This window comes from Camellia sinensis, chromosome 11, assembly GCF_055761805.1.
Source record: "Camellia sinensis isolate YWXY chromosome 11, ASM5576180v1, whole genome shotgun sequence".
NCBI lineage: Eukaryota > Viridiplantae > Streptophyta > Magnoliopsida > Ericales > Theaceae > Camellia > Camellia sinensis.
The window spans coordinates 43344089-43351248 of NC_138971.1; positions in this window are offsets into that span (position 1 = coordinate 43344089).

A 7160-nucleotide genomic window follows, 5' to 3' on the forward strand; every position below is an offset into this window, starting at 1 on the left:
TCCGTTTGCATTCTGAACACACGGTTCAATCACTTGAATTCCTGAACACTCAGCCCATAAATTGATTGTGAACACACGGCACACATCGGTTGAGGGTTGAACACGCAGCCCAAAACACTGATTTTCTGAACACACAACCCAAATTGATTGTGAACACGCAGCACGCACTGATTGAGAGTTGAACACGCAGCCCAAACACTGATTTTCTAAACACACAGCCCAAATTGATTGTGAACACGCAGCCCAAAACACTGATTTTCTGAACACAGAGCCCAAATTGATTGTGAACACGCAGCCCACACTGATTGAGAGTTGAACACGCCGCCCAAAACACTGATTTTCTGAACACACAGCCCAAATTGATTGTGAACACGCAGCCCACACTGATTGAGAGTTGAACACGCAGCCCAAAACACTGATTTTCTGAACACACAGCCCAAATTGATTGTGAACACGTAGCCCACACTAATTGAGAGTTGAACACGCAACCCAAAACACTGATTTTCTGGACACACAGCCCAAATTGAAGGTGAACACGCAGCACACACTGATTGAGAGTTGAACACGCAGCCCAAAACACTGATTTTCTGAACACACAGCCCAAATTGAAGGTGAACACGCAACACACACTGATTGAGAGTTGAACACGCAGCCCAAAACACTGATTTTCTGAACACACAGCCCAAATTGATTGTGAACACGCAGCCCACACTGATTCTGAACGCGCGGCGGACTTACTTTACTTTGCACGCAGCCTATTCATTTTATTTGCACGCAGCTTATTCATTTTATGTTGAAAGATGTATCCATTCTGAATGCAGGTGACTTCTCGCACCGTGCGGGGATATGGCTCTACCGCGGCGAGAGATTGGTACGCCGAGCTCCCGGAGGCTGTTCGGGATTTGGTTGATTTGGCGGGGTTTGGGCCCTTTTGTACTGGGCTATCTCGTTGTCCTGCCAGGAGGACACTGATGGCCGCCTTGGTCGAGAGATGGTGGGACACCACCAACTCCTTTCATTTTTCTGCCACGGGGGACTTGACCATGACCCCGTTTGACTTTGCTGTGCTGACTGGCCTTGACGTGGGAGGTTGGCCTATCCCTTACGGCGAGGGCATGGGCCAGTGGGAGGCCGCTTGGATATATCTGCTTGGGGTTCGCCCGCCTGTTGACAGAGCTTCGGGAAGAGTCCGATACACCTGGTTCTCTTCCCATTTTCGGCGGGTGGAGATGGAGCCCGGGACTCCTGAGGAGGCAGCACAGCATGCCCGCGACTTTCTGATGTTCCTCTTCGGGACCACTTTGTTTGCCGACAGGGGGAACACTGTTGGGCTTTATCTGTTGAGTGCTTTGGTGGACCTGTCACAAGTCAGACGGTATGACTGGGGTGGCGCCGGCTTGGCTACCCTTTATTGCTACATGAGTGGGACCTCCCGCGGACGGGGGGACTTACCTGGCGGCTATTGGAGAGCCTGGGAGGTACTTTCTGCCCTCTTGATTTACATTTCTGCTCCTCATTACTTGCACATTGCACATACACGGCGCACTTTATACTCTGTATCGTGCACTTTGCCCTCAGCACCTCGTATTCTACTTTGTTTTCCGCAGTTGTGGGTTTATGTGTATTTCCTGATATTGGCCCCGGAGTTGGTGGTAGCGGGACCTCTCATGACCCCGTACTCACTTGTATTTGAAGGCCAGCACCGGCCAAGACCTCGTGAGTCTCTCATTTATCTGCGACAGTATTTCGACACGGTGCGGTCGACGGAGGTACTTCAGAACTCTCAGTTCTTTCTATTTTCATCTTTGATTTGTCCTGTACATTTTTTATTTTTGCTTGGCTTATGCGTCTGTTATCCGTAGATTACATGGCAGCCCTGGGCGCCTTTAGGTGAAGGTCTCCGATTCCAGTTTGCCGGAGGGTGGGGTGCCTCCCGGTACAGGTTCCTGTTCGAAGGGCTAGTTGGTAGGGCCTGGTTTTTGGGGGATCGTTTCTTGCGTCAGGTCTGGGGGTACACTTCTCAGGACCCTCCCTCAGCACCCCCAGTCGATATGCGGATTGCCGATAGGCTCCCTTCCCGGGATGTTGTTAGCGCTATGCTGGGTACTGATGCCTTGCTACATCTTGAGAAGGGGGATTACGCTACATACCATCACATATACCTGATGCCTCCATTGACGGGAGTTCGTACTCGGACGATGAGGCCTGCTGGCATGCCATCTTCGAGCCAGGCCTGGGCTCGGGCTGCAGACGCCCCTTCTACCGGCAGGGATGGTACATCTAGAGGTGGGGGTGGATTGGTTCCCCCAATTCCTCCGACTTATCCTCATCCTGGATGGCCGGACATGCCGACCGAGTCGATGGGGTGGCAGTATGGGACTACCTCTCCGATTCTGATCCCGATAGAGCCTCCGATGCCCGATCATCGATATGTCAGAGACCCCAACTCACCACTGGTATGTTTTATGGCTTTGATTCATTACTCAAATGCTTGGACGTTCATTCCTTTACTAATACCCTTGCCTTTGTATCTGCAGCCCCCTGTTGAGTACATGGATCAGGTGCTCGAGATGGTAGCCTCACTTGAGATGATGGTCCTGCGGAGGGAGGCGTAGTTGTCTATCATGGGCTTCCAGGTACCCTTTAGTTTTCTGGAATTTATCATACTTCTGATGATATGCTGATTTCTACTACATTGATAGGCTACTGGTGTAGAGCACATCTGACACACACCTCACTTATACACTGTGTTTACATGTACCCACTTCATGTAGTTTTCTTGTATCTGCACCTGATGTACATATTTGGAATGATGTATTTAAATTGAACTTTTTATTCTCAGATGCCCCCGGTATTTGCTCCGCCGCAGGCCGGGCCACCTGGGCCTTCTTGGGGAGGTGGACCATCTGGGCCTTTTCGAGGAGCTGGGCCATCCAGGACTTTTCGAGGGGAGGGGTCGTCTCGAAGGCGCAGAGCACACATTGTAGAGGAGGAGCCTGGTGAGGATGAGGAGGAGGAGGAGGCTGCAGACCGTCAGTCGGAGACTTCTGCTGACAGAGAGGACGGCTCCGGTCTTGGTTCCGGGAGTAGAGGCGAGGCTGAGAGGGATCCCGAGGATGACGACTCCGATTCAGATGATGATGATGGCGATGGTGGCGGAGAGTCCATTCCGCAGAAGAGGACGAAGAGGGCCTCTTATTCCTGCTCTTGAAAGCACAGATGCGGCTGTTTCCTGTTTTATTTATCTTTTTGCTAGTAGTTGTAGCACATTGTACATTATCGGGCAATTTTATTCTTTGTAAAACTTGTGCCTTAGCCTGTAAAATGTTGTAATAAGCGAGGCGTGATGGAATAAAACAGCTTTTGAAAAAAAGTGTTGTATTTTAAACTCTTAGCATCATATCGCATCATTTGGCACCATAATGAGATTGAATGGAAATATGCATTGTGCATTTTGCCCAGGCAGGTAGTGAACCGACGCAATAACTTAACTTTCTAAGGCATAACAAAACCTTAGCAAGTTTACAACTCGATAAGCAAAACACAATAATGTTGACAACTCAATAAACAAGACTCAAACAAAAATTGCTTAAACAAAGAGTAACAACTCAAAAACACGAAACACGACAGCTCGATAAACAACTTGATAAGTAAAACAACAACTCGATAAACAAAACAACTCGATAAACAAAACTTAACAAAACAAAGTGTACTTCGGACGATCTGGGCGACGGAACGCATCCGAAACAGAGAGAAATAGAGGCCTTTGACACACCCGTTGCATGGGAATGCTTGAAACTTTCTCTCGGAGGGTAAAACAGGGCCAAAGACACACATTGGAGCATGGCCGGCCACTTTTGGGAGTCGGCCGGCCAGATTTATTGCAAAGGGGAGGCCACCGGCCAGCTTTTGAAAAAGGAAATGGCCGGCCTACCAGAAAAGGTGGCCGGCCGGCCACTCAGCTCAGCAACCGTCAAATTTTTGACGCTTGTCCCCCGTATAGTGTCTTTTCCTCTTTAAAAGCCTTAGCTCCGTGTTTTGATTCAATTCATCTTAGCTTTGCACAAAAAATGGAGGCGTTTCTCGTTGAAAATCTCACAGCTTGGATCGCTTCTCTAGATGGTTCGGAAAAGTTGAACTTCCGGGGTTTCGGCTTGAATGCACTGTTCACGCTGAGTCGCACTCCATCGCACCTTCCTTTCCTCCATGCCGCGGCGTGGTTTTGGAACCCGGTGACGCATGTCTTTAGCTTCGGCGGGCAAGAGGTATGTCCAACTTTTGAAGATTTTCAAGTTTTGATGGAATCTGAATGTCATGAAGAGATCTTGTCCCAGTTCCGCTTCGGCCACGCCCAGGCTTTAGGCCGGATGTGTGGACTCACCGCGCGTGATGCTCGGTCTCTGATCTGTAATGGGGAACTGGATATCCTCGGTTTGATTCATCGCTTTTCTGACGCTGGTGACCGCAACAACCATTATTGGCAAGGTTTCCGGCAACACGCCCTTTGTTTGTGCCTGCTGTCTCACTTTCTGCTTTCCCCGGGCTTTGGCGGATTTAGCATTCGTCTGATTGAAGTTGCTCAAGGCTTGAAAGAAGGAAAGAGTTGCATTGCCATGACCCTGGCCGAGACACTGATGGGCTTGGATTCTATCTATCGCCGGGAGACGACTAGATTTGCTGGGAGTCCATTGTTGCTGCAGGTAATGTTTCTCATCCAATCTTACATATGTATTTGCTCACATCACTCGGCCCTCAGGCTCGGTTTTTCTCACAAAAACCCTTTTCTCACTTTTCTCTCACCGCACATCTCTCTATTCTATATTCTCTCATTTTTCATCCCTCCTCCAGGTATGGTTGATGGACAAATTGCAGGTTGTGGACTCTTGCCCAGCCTACTCAACTCGAGGCTATTTCTTTCGACGATGCCTAGTCAATGCCCCTGATGAAAGGTGGTGGTTTGACTGGATGTGCAATTTGTCTGCAGATCGTATTGCTTGGCGTTGTCCTTGGCTCAATCTCTCGGCAATGAGCTATAGCATGTCCCTGCTGATCGGGATCCAGTTGGTTGGTCTGCCCCACTGTGTGTTCTACTTTCCGTTCCGGTTCCTGCGCCAGTTCGGTCATGATCAGATTTGCCCGCCAGAGGGGATTGAGTACCCGGCTGCTTTCCCGGTCCGAGGTGCACAGCTTGCCCGATACGCCACAGCATGGAGGACTAGAGAGCTCCTGGCCCCTGCTCCCACTTTCAGTTGCACTTTGTCTGACGAGTGCTTGGATTGGCTCAATGAGGAGGCACAGATTGGGCCTAGCTTGGCATCAGAGGCTTCGACCAGCTCTGGGAGGGGGCGCAAGGATACTTGACTTGACTATGCCCCGGATTTATTGCTTTATTAGTACTTCCAAGTTTTCTTTATGAATGTAATAAAAAGCAACTTCGATTGTATGCAAGAGCAAGAGAACTCTGTTTTGAAATCAATGAAATTGAAGGTTGTGGTACTGAAAATTTTCCGCTTTGGTCCAAAAATGGTTTTAGTTGTAAAGAGATTAATTTGAACAAAGTCAACTTTTATTAAAACTTTTCAAAACCATTTTCGATATGGATCAGAACTGGACACGCCTAAGATCTGTCACTGAGATGCACAACCTCAGATCCCCGCAACTGGAAAGTTGCCCCTAGTCTGAAGAGTACCGCGGCACTGCGTGGCAACGGAAAGTTGCCCCTAGTCTGAATTGCACTACACCGGAGATTGCGATAAATGCTGATGGATAAAGATGACTGAGATGATTGAAATGGACAAAGTTGATCGGGGAAAAGTTTATGGTTGAACTTCAAGATGAAGTTGCCTACGTATCCCAAAGATGGGAATCAAGCCTTACGTAGTTCAGGCTTAGGTTCACTCGGGTATTTTCACTCTCCTTTTACGCTCTAACTTTTTCCAAGGTCGCCCTTTGCGGGTTTTCAACCTTGCGAGCTCAGTTTTTATATTTTTCAATTTTTTGTGCTCTAACTTTTGCCTAGGTCGCAGTTTCGGGTTTTCGGCCTAGCGAGCCTCTCAGGGGTAATATTTCTTCAACTTGTCCATGTTGATCGGTTGGGAGAACTCTAGGCCATCTAGATCCATCAGAACCATAGCTCCACCTAACCAGATAGCTTTGATGATATAGGGACCAGTCCAATTAGGTCTGAACTTGCCCCTTGGGTCGTGGATGGGAGCTCGGTTGTCCTTGAGCACCAAATCTCCTTCCTTTAGATTCCTGGACTTAACTTTCTTGTTGAAAGCCCGGGCAATTCTGCGCTGATAACCTTGAACATGGTACAGTGCTTTCAGTCTTCTCTCATCAAAAAGCATGAGTTCCTCAAACCTGCTCTGCTGCCAATCTGCTTCGGCTATTTGACACTCAGACAATACTCGTAATGACGGAACCTCAATCTTGATAGGTAGAATGGCCTCCATCCCATAAACCAATGAATACGGAGTCGCTCCGGTAGAAGTTCTGATTGAAGTCCTGTAGCCCCACAGAGCAAATGGCAGCTTATCCGGCCAATCCCGATAGGTTTCCACCATCTTCTGCAATATGTGTTTGATATTCTTGTTGGCGGCCTCGACCGCTCCGTTGGTTTGCGGCTGGTATGTGGATGACTTATGGAAAGCCATGTTGTATTTCTCCAACAAGTCAATCACTTCCTTCTTAAAGTGGGAACCATTATTTGAAATGACCTCGTTTGGGACCCCATAGCGACAGATGATGTTGTTTCTAATAAACTTTGCAACGTGCGACGCCTTCAACACCGCATACGATTGGGCCTCGACCTACTTCGTGAAATAATCTATCACAACCAGGATGAACTCATGCCCATTCGACCCCTTCGGAGTGACAGCCCCGATCACATCGATTCCCCAAACTGAAAATGGCCATGGCGAAGTCATGTTGTACAGCTTTGACGGCGGGATATTCATGCGGTTTGCATGGATCTGACATTTGTGGCATCGCCGAACAAAACCGATACAATCCTCCTCCATGGTGGACCAGTAGTAACCCTGTCTGAGGATCTTCCGTGCTAGCATTACTCCGTTCATATGCGCACCACATTCTCCTCCATGGATGGCCTCCATCAGGCGCTTCGATTCCTCGGCTTCAACACACAGCTTATGCATTCC